The sequence below is a fragment of the Onychostruthus taczanowskii genome, unplaced genomic scaffold, assembly GCF_017590055.1.
Source record: "Onychostruthus taczanowskii isolate IOZ18803 unplaced genomic scaffold, ASM1759005v1 scaffold94, whole genome shotgun sequence".
Classification (NCBI taxonomy): Eukaryota; Metazoa; Chordata; class Aves; order Passeriformes; family Passeridae; genus Onychostruthus; species Onychostruthus taczanowskii.
This window is the reverse complement of record NW_024507435.1, coordinates 1099992-1120062: the sequence shown is the minus strand read 5'-3', so window position 1 is coordinate 1120062 and position 20071 is coordinate 1099992. Positions and strand designations below refer to the sequence as shown.

At 38.4% G+C, this 20071-nt stretch overlaps 1 long non-coding RNA gene across 1 annotated transcript in view; it reads left to right on the top strand.

Annotated features, from left to right (window-relative positions):
- LOC121347824 overlaps positions 1-18912 on the top strand; it is a 164405-nt gene extending 145493 nt beyond the window's left edge. Inside the window, exons 5-6 of the long non-coding RNA XR_005954285.1 lie at positions 11158-11230; positions 18797-18912. This is a non-coding gene — a long non-coding RNA (uncharacterized LOC121347824). The remainder of the gene's footprint in view (positions 1-11157; positions 11231-18796) is intronic.
- Positions 18913-20071: the final 1159 nt, after the last annotated feature.

The following is a 20071-nucleotide window of genomic DNA, read 5'->3' as shown; positions in this document are numbered from 1 at the left end:
GTAAAAGTACTTGCTGTGTTCAGGAAGAACAGTAAGAGAAAGTAGTAGACTGCCCATGAGTGTAACTGAGAAAGATCATTAAAAAAAACCCCTACCCCCTCCCCACAAACAAAACAAGAAAGGACATAGTGAATAAAAGAGTATCTATTCTGGTTTTAGCAGCTAATAATGAGAACATAGAAAAGCTAGACTTGGGAAGTAACTTAAGATCAAGTGATCAGGAATCAATTTAATTAAAATGAAGGGAGGATTAAAATTTTGTCCTTAATTAAAATTTGTCTTTGAAAGATAGTTAACCTGAGTTTGCCAAGCTGCTAGCAATGCTAGTTGGCTGCACTTAGAACTCATGGACCTGAATGGTGCAGAAACTGGGAGCTTTTGCAAGTACTCCATCAGTCTGAATTTTGTGTCCTGAGGAAGGAGAAGTTGTCAGAAAAGGGTGAAAGTTAGAGTTGCTAGAACTCAGTCTGAATGGAAACGAACAAGTGATGTTTATACACATAGAAAAAGAATATTTGAGCCATACAAATAACTTTCAAATAGCAAGAGGACTCGTATGTAACACTGCTGCTCATGCAGGGATTAAGCATAATTTAGAGGTGGCCTCTGTATGAAAAAGCCAAACCCCCCTCATATCCATTTGAGGAAACCCACGTGGTGACCACTGTGAGAAAAAAAAAATCTGAACGTGATGGAAAGAAAGCTTGAACATGGCAATGCTTCTGAATCACATAAGAATAGATAAACTTTATAAGTGTACACTCAGAAATTGAAGGTATGAGTGCAAGGATTTTTAGCAGATCCTGCAACACCCACTGCCCACCTCTGGGCTCCATGCTTTGCATTTAATTGTGTCTGCTATCTGGAAAAGGAGTAGTTTTGTGGTGTCGCACTGCTTTGCATTCTGGGTCTTGAGTATCGCTGCATCAGTTCAGGAAGGTTTAAAATGTGTAAACTTTTGGGACAAGTTGAAGAAGAGGGTGTGAAAAGAACATTAAATATGATGCCATGTTAGGAAACTGAAGGGTTTACTTGGAGGTTTTCTGACTGAATGCAGTTGGTAACATGACCACCTGTTGTACCTTTTCTGCCCAGTCAGAAGGCAGTGGCATTTTTGAGACACTCAAGTGAAGCTTTTTGGGACACTCAAGGGGAGATTGCTGTCAGACTGGTTAAAATAAATTACAGAGTGAGAGCTTTAAGATGCTGAGACTGGAAGAAAATGACTGAAAGGGTACAACTGAAGTTGATACTCAGAAGAAGAGAATGAAATATCACAAGTGATGTTAAATTTGCTGTACAAGCAAGTCCCAGAGTTGGCATCAATTGAAGGATGAGGTAGAAGTCTTAATAGTAGGGGAGGCCTTTAGTGTTAGGGGAAGTAAATTTATGTTTGTGGCATAATGTAGAATTTGAACCTTTGGGAGGTAAAATGATGCATGTGTTTAAGTGCAAAGCAGATGTCTTGGAAGGTGAAAAGAAGTGTCTAACAACATGTTTTCATTATGTTCTCAATCTGATCTAAGTCTCCTGGTCTATGCCCCTCTTCTATTCCTTCCAGACCACCTTAGACTGCTTTGGCAATCTTTAAATGGAATCTGAACCATGCGTGCAGAGGTGAGTCCTAAAGAGATCTTCTAATTGTGTTAAACTGAGAAGAATACTGTGGCAGTGACAGAGCTTTCAGAAGTGCCCATCAATGTAGTGGGCTGCCCAGAAGAGAGACGTATCATTGATAGGAAAGATAGAGACTGAATTAAAATTCAGTGAGGACAAGATGTCAGAGTGAGGATGATGACCAGCAATATGAAAAGGAGGGCCATGTAGGAGGGAGATCCTTGAAATTTGCCCAAGAAGAGATCATGAATTACCGTGGTGAAAGCACTTTCATTCAAAGGGAAACAGCAGAAACTGGGCTGGACATGATCCAGTATAGAGTTGGAAGAGAGGAAGCGAGTGCAGTGGCTTTAGCCTGTGCTTGCAACAAGTTTGCAAACAAGGGAAAGGAGGAAAAGAAGAACTGCCGAAATAGGTAGGGCTGACTTCGGTAGTGAAAATGGGGAACAGAGTGAGAGAGGGAGAGCAGTATGTGGGGACTAAGCTCGGCTGAAACAGAAATGTGCAGTTGAAGACAAATAGAAGAGGTTAACGAATTTCAGATTAAGTTGAGTAGTCTATGGGCTCTGTGTGATATTTTAAGAAACAGGATTTTTGGTAGGAATTGGCAAAAACCAATGAGAGAATTGGAAATATCAGCAACTCCATGCTTAATGAAGCAAAAACTGGCCAAACAAACTTTTTTTTTTTTCTCCAGTTAGTGGTAACTGATCTGGAGCAGCAAGGTGCTGCTGCTTGGTTTTTCCTCTTTGTCCTGCACGCCGCAATAGCCAGCCAGGCACGGTGCCGATGTGCGCCCTGATGGGGAGCACGCTCGGCTCTGGAAGGAGAGCCATGCATCCAGACTCCAGGGGCTGCACAGCCTAATTGTCTGGCTCTGCTCCAGCTGGTGATTGACCCAATAAACTCTAATGAAACTGGATTCCTGCAGTCTGATTTGCTTCCTCTCCTGGTTATGTGCCTCTCTCAGTCCGTAAAGAGCTGAAACCTGAGTGCTGGCTTTGACAAAGGGAGTGAGAGAGGGGGAAGCAGGGGAAGAAAAGACAGATAACAGCCGAATGTAATCAGTGTTTTATTACCATCCTCAGGAAGTGGGAATGGCTTTAAAAAAAAAAAGTAGTGGGTTGGAGCAAGGAAAGTTAGTTATGGTGAGGTTATTTGACAGGAAATTACAAAATACAAACAGACAGAAGAAACACATTTTAAAACAGGGTAGGAAATCTCAAGTTACTTCACTGTGTATATTCAAAATCCTCAAAGCAAAGGCTGAAAATAGCAGTTTAAACAAAAGCTATCTTATCTGATAAAGGCATTTCAAGTACAAAAGGAAATTTATATATTGGGTTGACAGTCTTAAAATAAACTGATTGTCTTGATAACACCATAGATTTAATTGTGGGAAAAAAATTGCATTCACTTGTATGACCTGCAGACACAGTAAATTCCCGTGTAAATTCATTGCTTTTCTTTCTTAGTACTTTTCTTGTCTCCTAAGCAGTGTTTATCAGTGTTTTCCAGAAATTGTAAAGGTAGATTTATGCATGTAGGACAAGACTGATAAATATGTGCATAATTTTTAGAATTCCATGCAGACCAGATACAATTAATTTCCTGTGCTACTGGATGGAAGCATATTAATGATACTTCAGCAAGTAGCATTCGGATTCAGAAAGATTTCAGCAGAAATACATTGTTTTGGGACGAGGGTAAAATTTCCAGTACTAGTGATCAGAATTATTATTTTATTAATATCATTTTTATTAGATTTGTGATAAGCTTTTGAATACTTGGTGGGTCTTTCCACTTTCTGTGAGGAAAGGAAACCATTCTGTTACCACAACACCTTTATCCTGTTGAGATTTCGAATAAACATTGCATCCGTATAGATATCTGTCCTTCTAGTGAGATAGGATATGTGTTACAGGGTTGAAACAATTTGATTTGCTGTGAGGGAGGGAGCATGGAGAAGGGGAGGAAGTAACAAATGATCTGTTAGATTATCACAGCTAAGATCTAAGGCTTAGAATGCTGTGGGACAAGATATCTCTCCTGCTTTTGACTGAAGCAGTGAGAAGCATTAAGAGGTTTCTAGGTACACCTGCTGGCTGCCGTGACTTGGAACTTTGTGTTGCCTCCAGCTTCTTGCCCAGCAGGCTGCGCATCTAACAGTGTATGACAGTGCAGCCGCTGCACCTGCAGCTCTGCACCTCGTCATACCTGCTCAGTCCTGGGAGACAAGTAAGTCTGGGTTTTTTTTCCCCCAGTTCATTTGTCTGCTGTGCCTGTAATTCCCTCCTGCTAACACTGAGCCTTCATAGTCAATGAACACAGCAAAATAAAGTCTGGTGGGAGGGCACTTGCTTACTGAGCACTGTGTTGGAAGGTAGTGTTGGAAGGCAATAAAGGGCACCATGGCTTTGTTCTGGCTAGGTTAGGTACATGGATGTTTCCATCTGCACTTAAATATTTATTTTTCGAGGTGATCTGGGTGTGCCCAGAGATCTGTTAGGGACCAGAGTGCTCAGAATTATCTGACCTCATGGTGTTCAGAGAGTATGACTGGAGTGTAGCACAAGGATGAGTTCATACCGGCTTATGTGGAGGAACACAAGACTTGGAGGCCTGGTTGTGTCTTATTGCTGAAAAATCTTGCTAGGAGTCCTGTAGAACTGTCTGGATCTGATGGGGGTTTTGCTCTGCTTAACAAAGAGCTATCAGCTGACAATGGACTATGAGGATTGGGTTGCAGTATAAATTTTCTGAACTTGTGGTCTTTGGGGTTTGCACTCAAAATAAATAGAAATGACACCTGTGCAGGAAAGCTGACCTTTTTTTTCTATTGATTTATGTCTTATTTAAATGACCTCTCTAACAGGATTTCATAACTCAACCAGGTGACTTCACGAGGGAAAGCTGTGGGAGGAAAGTAGCTTCCTCCTTTAAAATGGGTGAATGTTGATGTCAGTATGAATTGTAATCTAAAACAGTGAGCCTTTAAAAAAAAAAAAGAAAATAAAAAAAAAGAAACAGCACTTAATTATCTTTCCAAAATGTGTATATTGACTCTATGGAAAAACAGGTAATAGAACCATTCTTGACTGACTCTATTTTTGTTTTTAGGTTTTGGAGTATTTTTATTTTCTTATTTTTTGGTTCTGAAATCCTCTACAGTTACTCCTTGATACAATTCTGAAATGTAGATGTAGTATTGTAGTAAAAAGAGATCAATAAATTGTAGTGTCCTATAGTTAGTTCTCAGAACCCTGATCCAAGTATTGGGAACTTCTCTTTTTCCCGTTTGTTTTTTCAGCAACAATCAATACCAACTGACACAGCTGATAAAAGATTTTCTTAGGGTTAAAGAGCTGGCATCAAAATTAACACCTCTGAAGAATTCTAAGATAATAATAAAAAAAATTGGCTATTACTATGACCCATCTTTTACAATCAGATCTTTCCTTTTTTGTTTGAAAGTTTAGATATATATCAATGATATTTAAGGAGATGCCAGGTGATCATGATGATACATAATTTTCTTTCTGTCTTAGTGATGTTTTATAGCTATTATTTTATATATGCAAAAAATTGGAAAATCAGGTTCTGGAGATGGAAAGTTATTGCCTTATAACAATCCTTATCACAGGTTAGTATTATGACCAGGTAGCCAGCATGTCCTCTGCTGGATATGTATTAATGCTAGCTTTAATTTCTTAGCTAAGTGAAAAAATAGCTGCTAGAGTTATAATACAACCATTTTAATAGTTTGCTTTAGCACAGTTTTGCTGTTTTCACATTCATAATGATAGTAAAATAGATGGACTCATTTTTTAAAAAAAGGAAACTGTGTTTTATGTTAAACTGCAAAGCCTTTTCCCAAAGGCTGCTTCAGGAAAATTCTGTTTGCTGGATTTGAAAGGTGTGTATGTGAAGCTCATGGTGACTACTGAGTGCAAATAAAACCAAGATCAAGAAACACAGAGATAGGTTGTCTCCTGGCTTTGGTTATGTGCATTACTTGAGCAAGTCTGTGGCATTGTGTCCTTTCCCTGTGACAGAATTGAGACTGTATGTGGGTGACTGACTTGAGACGAGAGTAAATGGTTGGGAACTGGAATAAGGATCCAGCTTCCCTGACAGGGTTCTGCATGCCTAACGCGCTAAGTGTTCCAACTAAGCAAGGTGTTTCTGCAAGGCTGAAAGACCTACCAGTTGGATTTTGGGACTTTTAGGACTCTTCAGTGTTCCAAAATATGTCTCATGTATTTAACATGTGTCCCTGCATCTTTGAAACCCCACTGTGAGTGAAGTTTGAGCTAATTAACCAGTAACAGATGTAAACCACATTCATACCCAACTGTATGTTATGCTTGTAGTTTATCTGTACTTGCTTCCTTTGAAAACCATGAAGGCTGAACGTATATATTTACAAGTATATGGTTTTGGTTTTGCAGCTTTTTATGGTTTCCAAATATAGTCAGTAGTGCAGTTTGTTTCAAGGTGTTTTGAATGGAGTACCTGGCACATTTCCAGCATTCTTCCAATCAGTCACTGGCTGGCTTTTAAAAAAAAATAAAAATTTAAATATGAAGTGAGTGTTTTGCAAAGCACTTAGTCTAGCTTCAGTCTAGCACTGTAGCCTCTAGATATTGGTTTATATTTGTGATCTTTGCACCTGGAGAGGAACAGTTCTGTGAAGCTTTGCTGCTCCTTTTTACAAAACGCATTTTCTTTCAAGTACTTCCAGTTTTGGGGAGAGGGGTGAAAAAAATTTACAGTAAGACTGAGTTTTATTATAAAACTTCAGGAGAGAGAAGATAGTGAAAATGCATAAGCATATTTTTAAAAATGTATTGAAAATTCTATTTAAAAATAAAGATTTTTAGGCCATTCTCATTCCTGTTGGTGTGGTTTGAATGTTCATGGATTAGCAGTGTTAATACTTTCACAGTTAATGAAAAGCTTCTTCCTTCAGGGGCTTACTGAGTAGGGCCACAGCCTTGCTGCCGGTGACAGGACAGGAAGGTGTTTTTCTCTGTTGTGAGACTGGAAATCCATTTTTTTTGTTGTGTATAAGACAGACAAAAGTCTCCTTTTTATTCTCTTCATCCCTTCATGTGAAAGCTCTGCAGTTTGGCCTGAGGGTAGTAGGTTACAAAAGAAGGTATCAAATTTTGCAGCCTTTCCAATGGTGTTGCTGTTGCTCCTTGAACCCAGCCTGAGGGAGCCATTAGAGTGATCTTCTAGCCCCTGTTGAGGGGAAGAGTAAAGTTTCTGTAGTGCTCAATCTGTCACAGCCATGGGACCTAGGCTCCATGTTAAAACACAATTGCAAAATTACTGTATTCAAACTTAGCAACCCTTGAGGTTTATGTATTTACCTTATTTATTTTATCCATATTTATTTATTTGGATATTATGTAAGAGTTTTCCAAGTAGTTTGTTAAAACCATGTGATATTGCTTACAATATTTTAACTGCCTACACAATTTTTTGTCAAATTAACAGCCCAATATATAAATTGCTTTCTAATAATGTTGTTGGATTTTTTCAAATACAAATTTTTAAATTAAGTAGATGGAAAGAAATGGTCCTTTTTTATTCCTGCATCCTCTAGTTATCCCCCTAAGCAGAAGCTGATTTGTGTTATGTGATGTTGTGACATAAACCATAACCTAAATGATGTATTGAAGGGAAAAATATATATGTAATATAGAAGATTTAAATGAGATGAATGCTATTGTCAGAGTAGGACTGCATTAGAAAATGATTTTTTTATTACTGAATACCAGTGCTGAGTGAAACTATTTATGCAATTATGAATTAGCAGGTATTTGAATTCCTTTAAGAGATTCTTTTGTTTACAAATGTTGTGGTGAACGTAAAGTAACAGAAAATTCAGATTTCAGCACAAATACAATTTTTACATGATTTATAGCTGTCAAATGCCTGTGCTGCAGATTTTTCATCTGAATGTACTAAACTAATTGGTGTTTCATAGACAGCTACAGTGGAACTGTGTTTGCCCTTGTGTGTTCCAGTTAAAACTACCTACTGTGACTCTTATGTAAACCAGCTTACACTCTTGAGTCTTGAACTACTTCACCTTTCTCTTTTCTTTCAGGCTTAAGCATAGCCTATAGTCTTTGGGATCTCATAAAGCCCTCAATTCATGTTTATTGTTTTAGTTTCTCCATTCTTCTGGAGTACTCAGGAAGTACTCAGATCTGATTTCTTCCTGGGCTTGCTCACTGGTAACTCATGTCAACTTTGCTTCTGAAACAGTCAGACATAAGAAGAAAATGGTATTCGGAAAATCCCCACAGTCTCCTAACAAGCCTAAAGCTTGTAGAGGGGTTAGGAGTGTACATTATATTAAAATTGGGATGAGCTGAATTTTTGAGATAAGTTTATTTCCCAAAACAAATTTTACTTTTTTGATCTGCTTCAGCCAAAGTGTCTTCTAGTTTAGTGTGCTATATAATGAGACAAAAAAAAAAAAAAAAAGGGGGGGGAGAGAAAATTTTATATGAAGACACAGCGACAATGAGTGACATGAATTAGTAAGAGTTGGGCATTAGCTCAAGTCCTGAGCAGAAATGGCCATGGGGACATAGTTCTTCCATGCTGTCTCCTCTCCAGCAGGTTTGGTGTCAGTGTGGTCTGATGGCTGGCCTGTGACTTCAGCAGTGGTTAGCATTTTAAACTCAGCCACTTTAAAACCAATGACTGACAGAAATTGAAGCATTGGAGTCAAGCAAATGATAACACATATGCTGGGAGACTGTCTTATATGCCTCCCTGCTGAATTCCTTACAACCTTTTCTCCTAGACATTCTGCCTTCCCACAGGGGAAAAACCCTCACACTAGACCTTAATTCAGACTTAACTTGTGCATCTGGCACTGATGTCTGGTGTGTGACAGTGATACTGTCAGCTGTATGACAGCCATTCCAGGTGATTTCACAAGTCTTTCACAGAGAGCCACAAACCCAAAGTTTCCTGTTTCTGCTGTGGTAGCACCACTACTTTTAGTGCTGAACGCTGTTTTCCTGAAGGATGAATGGGGACTTCTACAAAGACTAGAGGAGCCATTTGGGTTTGTAGCAAATTCATTTGGATTACTGAATTAATGAGCTTTCCCAGGCTATCTGGGAAACCATGAAAAAAACTAGCATCAAGGAATGAAAGACACTGCAAGTGTGCATAGGACAAATCTCCTTGCCCTTCTTCTATAATTTGAATTGGATTACAGTAACTAAATGAGATTTTTGAAGGCAAGAAAGAAGATATCTTCCAATAAGTTGTTCACAGTCTGTAAGAGACCTGAGAACAGGCTCTGGGTCACTTCTGAAAAATCTCTGTTGGTCTATAACTAATAGCCTGTTGGGCTGTGTGACAGCTGCTGAACACAAAACAGGTGCTGCCCTGCATATCCAGCTGTATTTCTCATGGAAATACCATGGCTCTTGGAATTGAAGCAGAAGCCCCTTTATTTTTGTAGTACAGTAATTGTGAAAAGATTTTTTCCACTACAGTAGCTTTGTCTTTATATCTGCCACTTAGGAAAGTTTAACACCATTTGGAACTGTTTTCACTTGCAGAAAGGTAAACCCTGTGTAAGGACAGCCATTTATTGGAATGCTGAGTAAAATGGCAGATGGTCTGGTTGTATGATCTTGTCAGGTTTAGACACTGGGAAAAGGATCAAACTGTGGAAGAAGTTGTCATAATAGAAACTATACCTACAACTACTATGTAGAGACTTTTAATTATATTTAAATGAGGTCAGATGTGTTTGAGTGAATTACATCCAACGGAGAAAGATTAAAGATGGTCCCTATTTTTTAAACACACAGTCACAAGCCTTTTTTAATCTCTGATGGCGGTCTTGGTGTGCTCCTGGCTGTGCAGTGAACCAACTCCACCTACCTAAACCCTCCTTTCAGGCAATTGTAGTGAGCAATAGAGGACTCCCTGAGCCTCCTTTTCTCCAGGCTAAACACCCCCAGCTCCCTCAGCTGCTTTTCATCAGACTTGTTCTCCAGACCCTTCCCATTGCTCTTCTCTGAACGTGCTCCAGCCCCTCGTGGTGAGGAGCCCAGAACTGAACGCAGAGCTCGCGGTGTGGCCTCACCAGTGCCAAGTACAGGGGGACAATCCCTTCCCTGCTCCAGCTGGCCACACTATTGCTGATACAGGCCTGGATGCCACTAGTCTTCTTGGCCACCTGGGCACCCCCTGGCTCATGTGCAGCTGCTGTCAACAAGCATGTCCATATTCTTTTCTGCCGGTCAACTTTTTGGCCACTGCTCCAGCCTGTAGCACTGCCTGGGCTTGTTGTGACCCAAGTGCAGGACTCAGAGCTTCGCCTTTTTGAACCTCATACGACTGGCCCGAGCCGATCAATACAGCCTGTCCAAGATCCTTCTGTAGAGACTTCCTATCCTCCCCCAGACTGAGACTCCCACTCCATCAATTTGGTGTTGCCTGCAAACTGACTGAGGGTGCTCTCAGTGCCCTTGTCCAGGTCCTCAATAAAGATGCTAAAGAGGACTGGCCTGTCACCACCGCTCTCTGGGCCTGGCTATCCAGCCAGTGTTTTACTCAGTGAACAGTGCACCCCTCCAATCCATTAGCATCCAGTTTCTCTGAAAGAGTGCTGTGGGAAACAGTGGCAAAGGCATTACTAACAACCAGACATCCACAGGCCTCCCCTCTTCTACCAAGCCCATCATCAGGTCACAGAAGGAGATAAGTCTGGCCAAGGAAGACCTGTCACTCACAAACCCATGCTGGCTGAGCCTGATCCCTTGGATATCCTGTACATGTTGCATGATGGCACTCAAGCTGATCTTCCATGACCTTCCCCAGCATCAAGATTAGGCTGACAGACCTGTAGTTCTCCAGATCCTCCTCTGGTCCTTCTTGTAGATGGGCATCCCATTTGTTAACATCCAGTCAATGGGAATGTCCCAGTTAGCAAGGACTGCTGGTAAATGGTGGAAAGTGGCTCAGTGAGCACCCCCACCAGCCCCTTCAGTACCCTTGGGTGGATTCCATCTGGCTCCATGAACTCACATGTCTAAATGGCATAGCAGATCACTGAACATTTACCCTTGGGGAAATGGGGGCTTCATTCTGCTCCCTGTCTTCAAGCTCAGGGGGCTGGGCAGCCTGACATCAACTGGTCTGACTGTAAAAGACAGGAAAAGAAGGCATGAAGGCACCTCAGCCTTCATCCTTCATCACCCCATTTCCCCTATGTCTAATAAAAAAGAGATATCCTCTGATATCTCAGAGAAATATGTCTCTGAAAGAGCAGCACAGTGAAAATTCCTATTGTGCATTGGTGCAACTGTTGTATCTGAGATTTTTGTGTTTATCTTCTTTTATACCTCTGCAGTATAACAGCTTCTTCTAAGAATTTCTTTCCCTCCATTGTCTCCATTTTTGAATAATCACATCTAATGCACAGAAGAGTTTAAAACCAAAATGTTTTCATGTGATAAGGGAATTCTGATTGTCCTCCTCATTTTCTAGAGTCCTGCTATGAGACCACCTCTGGTTATGATCCACATGTGCTACTGAAACTGGCTAGAATGGTGTGACAAATGTAAGTATTTTGAAGAAATTTGCTCCTGCAAGCCTCCATTTGTGTACTTGGAATTAACAAATGCTTTACAATCCCTGTGTCATGCCCCTGCTTCTGTAATGTGCATACAATGATATCATTCATATCGTCACACAAAATGAAAATGAGTCACTTAATGTTTGTAATGCATTCAGATGTTGTGATGAGCACTGTAGGGAAACCCACAAGCAAATGAATAATTCATTGTTCAAATCAGGCTTTGAACAGTACATGGTAAACAAGACATGGGACTTCACACTGAATAGTAAGAGTAAGGCCAAATAATTAATGTACACTTGTTCAACTATCATGGTTGATTCAGAGTATTGAAAGGGAATGGCATCTTGTGGAAAGAGTGTAGTCAAGTCCTAAGGGACTGGATGTCAGTATATGATGGGAAAAATAAATAAAGAAAAATAGTTTATATTTTTTTCTTTTATTTTGTTCTTTCAGTGAACTTTAGTATTAGTTATGATGTGTGTTTTGGAATAAAGATGAAGTGTGTTAGACTTCCTAAATTACCTGATTTTAAGTCTGTGTATCTCCCATTACATAGATATGATAGTATTAGAGAATTCTAATCTCTTCTTAAATTCTGTTTTCATAGTTTCCTGCTGCCCAGTGAATCCTTTTGGTCTTTGGTGTGTAAGCATCAAATGAAGGGTGTAAGACTTTCTCTGGACACTGTGGTACAGTCTTTGGATATTTTTTTGAAATTTTGATGTATCATATATATCTTTATATGAAATTATCTTAAGAGCAGCTAATAGAAGAGGAGATGTAAACTTTCTCTTGTGTACTAGCTGCAAAATAAAAGTTTAGTTTTGATGGAATCTTATGTTCTGGAATAGCTTGTTCCTGTGTTGAACCTTTTGATGTTCCTTTCCATGATAGCTCTGAATGTTTACATTCTGAGAGTGAAAAAGAAAACAGAGGGAGGTATTTGCAGCTACACTACAAAAAAATAAGACAATAATTCAGGCTGACTAATAGCTTCTCTAGTAACCAAAGTCACCTGCAATTTTTTATAGTCCTAGAGCATAAGCCATCCAGAACATATAATCAATTCCACTCTGCAGATGGAACGGATTTTTTTTCCCGGGCATCTCCTCCCTTCTTTCCTAAGCTGAAGCTTTAAAATAAATTCCATAATTTGATCAGTTTAAATTCCTGAATATGCTGAGGTAATGATACCAAACTTCTAGCATTTCACTGCTTCCAGTGACAGATCTATTGGCAGTGCAGCATTAAAAATAAACCAGACTTTCCATGAGAACTGAATTCGCATTTGTAATTTCAAAAGTATTTTAACTGTATATTTTATGTCTTAAACGCAAGACTACTGTCCAAGAGACAGCCACAGCCCATGTTAATACAGTGACATCACTCAGTGTGATAAATAGCAGTTATTTATCACACCCGCTTTTGAAAACAAAAGCAAATCTTGTTTAAAAACAATTCTGTATTTCACACTTCTGGAACAATTTAACATAGTGCTACTGCTTCATAATATTTGGGCAAATTTTGAGGGAAAATCCTGCATAATAGCCTAGTGATTGGAATGAAACACAGGATCAAATATAAAAGGATAAATCTGCATTTTAGGATTGTAGAGAAATATGAACTTTAAGCAGATTAACAAGATAAGAAATCTAATGAAAGGAAGAAACATTCTTTCCCAGATTCTGAAGTTGGCAAAGAACAGCAAACAATTTTTTTTGTTTTTTACTAAAGTGTATGTGAACAGAAAACTTGCAAAGGATGAACTCATCTTTTGCAAAGATGGGCCAAATTATTACACCTGTAGGTTGAAACATTCAGGGTGCTTTAAGTGTAGTTTCACTGGCCTTTTGTGAGAGATGAGTTCTGGATGTTAACTGGTATTTGCTTCTGGTTTTGTCAGCATTTTCTTAAGGTCCTGCATAATTTTCAACCTGAGTTCATAGTAAATCCAATACCTCATCAGCCTCACAGCCAAAATCTCACATAGGTGGATTTCTCAAGTTTGCAGGTATTAGAAACTTAAAATGAGACCTGCAACTTAGAGACACAAGCTGGTGAATGTAGGTACCTGAAGTAGTCTGTGAATCTGCTGGTGCCAATCAGGCCCTGAGTTAGAAACTACTGAGGTAGTTCTTTGCATTTTTTACCCAGGGATCTCAAAGCCTGTTATCCCTAACAAATTACTCTTGTCCACAATGTGGAAGATGTATGTAAGTTACTATGGACTTATTCTAAGCCTGCACAAATGGAAACATAAATCAGCTTGGCTTACACTGCATGCAGAAGTGGTGTCAGGAGCAGAAACCAAAGGTCTTCTTTCTCCTATGGGTCAGCTGACTCAGGAGTGTGAGAAAGCTCATTCATGTGCACACAATTCTGCCTTCTGTCAAAGTCTTGAGCCTACTTCCCAAAGAAAACAAGACTTTTTTTTTTTTTTTATTTCTCCTCTCTTTTTTTCCCCCCCCCTCTCTCCCTCTGTACCTCTTTTGCCTCATCCCTTCACCCAATAACCTTTTGAGGTTATTAAGACCTTGACCTTAGGAGGTTTGGGCAGAGTTGGAAGGGGAAAGCAATAAAAATGCTATGAAATATGGGACTGGCTAGAAGAGGAAGATAGCTTAGTCCTTTTTGAGAGGTTTGTGAGCCTACAAGGTCTGTGCTCCATCTGGCCTGAGAGGTTGGCTGAACCTCTTGAACTGGGGCTCAGGATTTGCCTCTGTGCCCAGCTGGGAGTTAGCTGATGGAGGAGGGATGTGTGGAACCTTGTTGAAATGGTGTCACTGGAGTAAGGATTGCTGGGAGTTGCAATTGGCCACAAATGAGAGAAGCTTAGGTTTTATTACTGGCACTGTTTGCAGAAGAACTTGGAGGTATTATTTCTGTCTGTAAAAATACATTTAGTCTACCATCGGAATGTCCTGTTATAATTTTGATCAGCTTGGCAATTAAAAAAGGCATTTTATTTCCAAAGCAGAAACTTATTTAAAATATTGAACTCTAAGCCCCTTCAAGTGAGTGTTTCTTTAAATAAATACATAACAAGCTCCTAGAGATTTTTTTTTTTTTTTTAAATCATCTGAGTAAGTGTTTTTTTGCAGTTATGTCTTTCATCTCATGGGAACTGTCTACTCCTTGTTTTAATCCCAAAACATCATCAAAGACAGTGAGAAAGAAAAGAAAAAAAATTGTATCTGAAAACTCCAAAATAAAAGTTTAGTGTATTGTGATTGAGCTGGGCAAAATCCTATCCTGGTAGTTTTAGACTTTGTATAAGGAATTTTCAGAGTTGGAACTTTTAATTGCATTGGTATATGGCCATAGAATTACTCTTTTCACCAAGAACTACATACATGAAATGTGTGAGGAACATGTGGAATGATGTTTAATTTTGTTCTCCTTTGGAGTACAACATTGTAGGTATTTAGCATAGCAGGAAATCAGAAATGCATATCAGAAACATGTCCCCAGTTTGTTTGGAAGACAAAAATTTGAGACTGTTGTCCCTCCACTCCCCCTGGAAAATCTGCTAACTTGATATTCTGTAGACTCAGTGAGCTCTCAAGGTCATCAAAGCAAATTTTTGAAACCTGTGGCCTTAGTATTCCTACAGATAATAGCATCAGGCCCATTATCTCATACTCTTCAATTTTGTTTTGGCTTCCTGCAATTTACATCCCATTGCCCACTGATATTTTCTGCTTTCTTTTAAACTAAAGTCAAATAACACTTCCTATGTTGGCTCTGGACTTAATAAAAATCAGACATGCAACATTTGGGACTCTTAAAATAACACGTTTTAATACAAAGATGTGAGATATCTTTTGAAATCTGTGGTGGATGTTTATTTCCTGCTGGGCTTAATTTAGGAATCTAATGCTAGCATTAAACTGAGGGGAAAAATGTTTGCTCTTTCATCTGTGTGCCACATCCCATCCAAAATCACAAACAGCTCCTTTAAATTTCTGATCTTTGTCCCCTGCTGGATGTGCATAATATACATGCCTGTCTGACATATGAGATGGCCACAGCCTTAAGAGAAAAAAATAACATTGCTTAGCTTATGCTTCTTGTCTTAGTCCTCATAATCATCTGCGTTTTGGAGAATGACAAGTGTCCAAATCTGTTTTGATTTAATAAAGATGCAGCTTTTCCTTTTCTTGAAGAAACCTCTTTCTTACCAAGTCAAAAGTCCCAATTTTATTGGAAAAAAAACCACAGGTAAAAATGCTTGGGCAACAAATACCTTCCCCACGTCAAAGGACCATTTCCATTTTTTAAATACTGCCTTTGAAGACAGAAGTAAATACTTTCAGGAGTGTCACCTTAAAATTGCAAAATTTACTCAGGTCAAACCTGAATGTGAATCTGTCTTTAACACCTGACCATGTAGCTCTTACAAACACTCATTAGGTAGGTGTACACCATAACATGCAGAAGAACTTCTGGTTTTGTGCAAGCTGAAATGGAACGGTGTGGCTTCAGACATTCAACTGCTTGGATCACATCAAAGAACTGGGATCAGAGTTTAAAAGAAGTTTTCACTTTCTGTTTGATAAAAGTCTATCTTTGTTTGAAAAATCATCTTGGGCCCATTGTGCTAGAATGGAGATTACACATGAACCACATATTTTAAAAGAAAGTTATTAAGGTGTAAAATGTAACATTGAAAAGTTTGATGCTAGAATCAATAATGGTCCTGTAATCTCAGTGGGTATGTTGTATGTAGGCATTATGATACAGATTTTAATTATTTGCTTGCATCTTTTTCTTCTGTAGTTTCTCTACCTCATTTACATATACATCCCTTCTCACCTCTCCCTCCCCTCAAAGAGAAAACACTCTTTAAACTGACAAGCTATTTGATGTCTTGTTTTCCCTTTATGCAGTATAAGAGCAAATTGCACTAACTGTATGCTGTTCCAGCCCTGATATGAGGGCAAAATAATTAATTCTTTCCTGCAATTCTCTGTGGTACTTCACCAGCTGAGTAGCAGAGTGATCCTCTGCAGCCTAACACCAGCTTTTTAGGTGCAATTGCAAGGAAAGTCCTTCCAGAACAAACTTAGAGAGTGTATGTATTGAAATTTAAGTTATTTTGACGAAGTGTCTGTGCATAGATTTAAATTTTCTACCAGGTATAGGGATCTGAAAAGATTATGAGTTAAAAAAAAATAGGAAGAGAAAAACAGGCATGTCCATAACTGACAGGCATGTTGCCAGTTCCTGATCCAAAGCAAGTGTCTTCTAAGGCTTCCCAAAGTAAAGGCCTCCAGGTGTACAGTGTGTATTCTTCAATTCATTTGTTTGTGAAAACTGAAGTTTATATTTATAGAAAAGCAAAACCTCAGGCCAAACAATTTAATTTGCTGGAAACTAGGTCTTTGAAAGTAAAAATATCTGACCCACTTGGTAATTGAGGGTGCTGTTTAGCTAAACGTTTTAGTTTTGTAGAAGACTAAGAAAGAGTACTAAACTTTGATTTTCTTCAAATTGCTCTGTTGTTAGCATATTCAAAGTATCCTGCACATAGTGGGCAATAATCAGCTGTGCTATGCTGGTAAGAGTATGCTGGTCAGATATGCCTTGGGTCTGACCTGCTTTCTGTATTTCAGATTCCTGTCTGTGCCTTATATATCATACTTTTTTTTTTTTTCTTCTGATGTTCAGTAATAGAAATAAACTAGAACTTAATCCAACACAGTGTGAATGTTCATTTTTAAAATGAGATTGTTTACTCAGTGTTCTTCAAAGCTGGCTTTGTCTAAAAGGGTAACATGATTTTTCAGGGTCTTTTCAAAGACTATAAACTCTGGTTAACACTTGATATCAAAGGAAGAAACTAATGAGTGTCTCTTTAGAGCAGATATTTTGCTTTCTTGGACCTTATCTATCTTCCAAATCCTTGGTATTGATCCTTAAGCAGAGTGATGGAGCTTGAAAGGAGCAGATATAGCACAGCCTCAGTTAGAAGGGACTGCTCCCAAGCACCTCTCCACCTGGCACTCCTGATAAAAAGTTGTTTTAACTATAGTGTACTCCAAAATGTCTACTCAGTGTCCTTATTTTTTGCCCCACACTGGGCACGTATTACATGACTCAGAGGTCATGGTATGTCCCAAGTGCGAGACACTCATGTCTTTTTGCAGTCTCTTTGATCCATTATTTTCTTTTACTTTACCAGAGAGAGCTGAGTTGTAAGCACACACTGAGGTACAGAAGAAGAAACTCAGTGAGGATCTCAGTGATGTGATGTTGCATCTCCCACACCATTTTGCTGGTATTATTCTGATATACCATGTTCATCATTTATGTGAAGCTGAGTTTTGTCACATTGATATTAAATCTCATGTAGGTAGAATTTCTCTCATTTGAAGGTTGAGGGAGAAATGTAAGGTAAGCATCATCAAAGGGCTGTGTAAGAACCAGCTCTCTGTCTTAGCAGTAAGCTGCCACAAAATTAAATTGTCCTGATGATGAGATGCCATTAGTATATTACCTTCAATAAGGTCTTTATTTCATCAGCTGTGTCAACACTGGTATAAGAATGAAAATGAATGCCTAAGTGGTACATTGGCCAGCTCAAACCACATAATTCAACTTTTTATCTTCAAAAAACCCCAAAACCATTTTTCATAAAACAAACCATCCCACCATGCATTCTAGTATTTTCATTGTCAAGTATTTGTTCAATAAAAACCCTGCCCTTTTGAATGTCTTTATAGGAAGGTATACCCGAGGGAAAAGTTCTAGGCTGGTGGTAAAACTTTCAGAAATTACAAATGCATTGAAGACTTCTAAGGCCAATATTTTTATTAAAAGTTTGGACATTGAAGGTTGTTTCACTGACTTCCAGTGAGACAATGTTTCTGAGCATGGCTCTGAAGAAGAGATTTAAAATATGTTGGGAGTTTTTAAAATGCAACCTTCAACCTTTATGTGCTGTAATGGGGCCAGGTTTTAGGCAATGGGAACAAAGGAAGTCCTAGTTGGGTGCATTCTTATTCTTAATTGTAAGCTATGAAAAATAAAGTGTGGAGAAAACAAAGTTTGTGTTAAATACACAAAACCAATACAAGTATCTTCTTATGAAAATGTTTTATCTTCTCAGGAAAATGTTTTTTCTTTTATTTTGAGAATGATCATAGTATATAATGTGAATTGTATATGGAATGATCCTGTAATTGAGCGTCAACATCCCATGTGTAAATGAAAATATGTGCATCTGTGTTGCTGTAGTAGTTGCTCTTGATCTGCAGCATTTCCTATACATAGAATGGGAAATATGTAAGCAAATTTAGCTCCTGTATATGAAAAATACTTAGTTTTTAATGAGTGCTGTTTAGAATTTTTTTCATATTTTATTAATTTGGGCATATCTGTGTTTATTGCACATTTTCTTAACCTAAAAAAGATTCCCAAAAAATACAACCTTCAGAAACTCACCATGAATTCTTAGGTTCAGTTTCACAAATTTTTGTATTTTTGTCCTAGTAAGTTAATTTTTTGTGCAATGGTAGTTATTATGCCGTACCTTCTCTGTTCCAGGACTTCACTTCTTATTTGTTGGACGCTTCTTAGAGAACTCCAAAGAGAGCTGAGAACATACTTGACTCTGATGAAGTGATACAGATACATCTAAATATGAGCAAAATGAAGCTTGCAATGCTTATGATTCTGTATTTTAATGTGGTATTTATGTAACACTTCAGATTATTGTGCTAGCATTTCAGATATTTCAGTTTCTCCTCATCACTATTGTCCTTAAAATTGGTTCTGTAAATATTGGGCCAGAAGCAGGAGATGCAATGGAGCTTTTTTATGTAATCCCTATTGTCCAGGGATTGTCCAGATTAGGTTTCTGCAGAGAGGACATTTGGCTTTCACACCTGTACTTTCTTTACACATGCAAGTACAGCTCATGCTCAGCTCTTGTCTGTAATGAAATACTCAAGTTTTAAAGTTCATGTGCATAAAATGTCCGTGTAGGTGTCTCTGATACTTCATGGCTGGTTTGTGACATGCTGGTTTTGGCATGTTTTTGTCCACTTAAAAATAAGTTCTGCTTTTTGATTTTTTTTTTTTTAATATTTTTATCACAAAAGTAATTTTCATGAAATTTTTTCAGAAATCTGAGCTCATGGCCAAATTTACAGGAATTCACGTTAAAATTCCAGATGCTTTGGATAGAATATGCTGCTAGAAGTAGGGGTGTCTACGTTGGGTTTGATATGTGACTTCAATTATGTGACATTGGAGGACACATAGAAGTCATCCTTAGGTGTGAAGAATTATTGTTGTGAACAAGGAAATTAAGTCTGTAGATTTTTGGGGTAACTTTCAATTCTGTGCATTGGTTGTCTGATGCTTCTTAAACCTTTGCTTTGAAAATACAGAGATTGTGTATTTTGATTGAATGTTTTACAGATTATGGATAAAACATTAGATATGTTTTACTGGATGTTTGTGTTCTATTGCAATAAAATTGCCTTATATTGATTTCCAAAGTATAACTTTTTTTTTTTTTTGAGTTCTTTTTGCCTTTTCAATAGAAAAATTTGGTTTAATAAAGATAAAAGTTTGATTGCCAAAAAAGAACAAGCCAACTGACACATTTTTTCGACCTAGCTATGTGAGAAGTATTTTAAAAAGTACCATACAAATATGGTACTGGCTGCAGCTTATTGTTTAATGGATACGAGAGAGACTTTAGGTTCAGTGCCATTAAGCAGTTTCCTTAAATGGGGATGTGGTTTGGAATGGTTGTTTATAAATATGCAGATGTACTTAAGCCCAATAACTGTCAAGCATTTGCATGTTAAT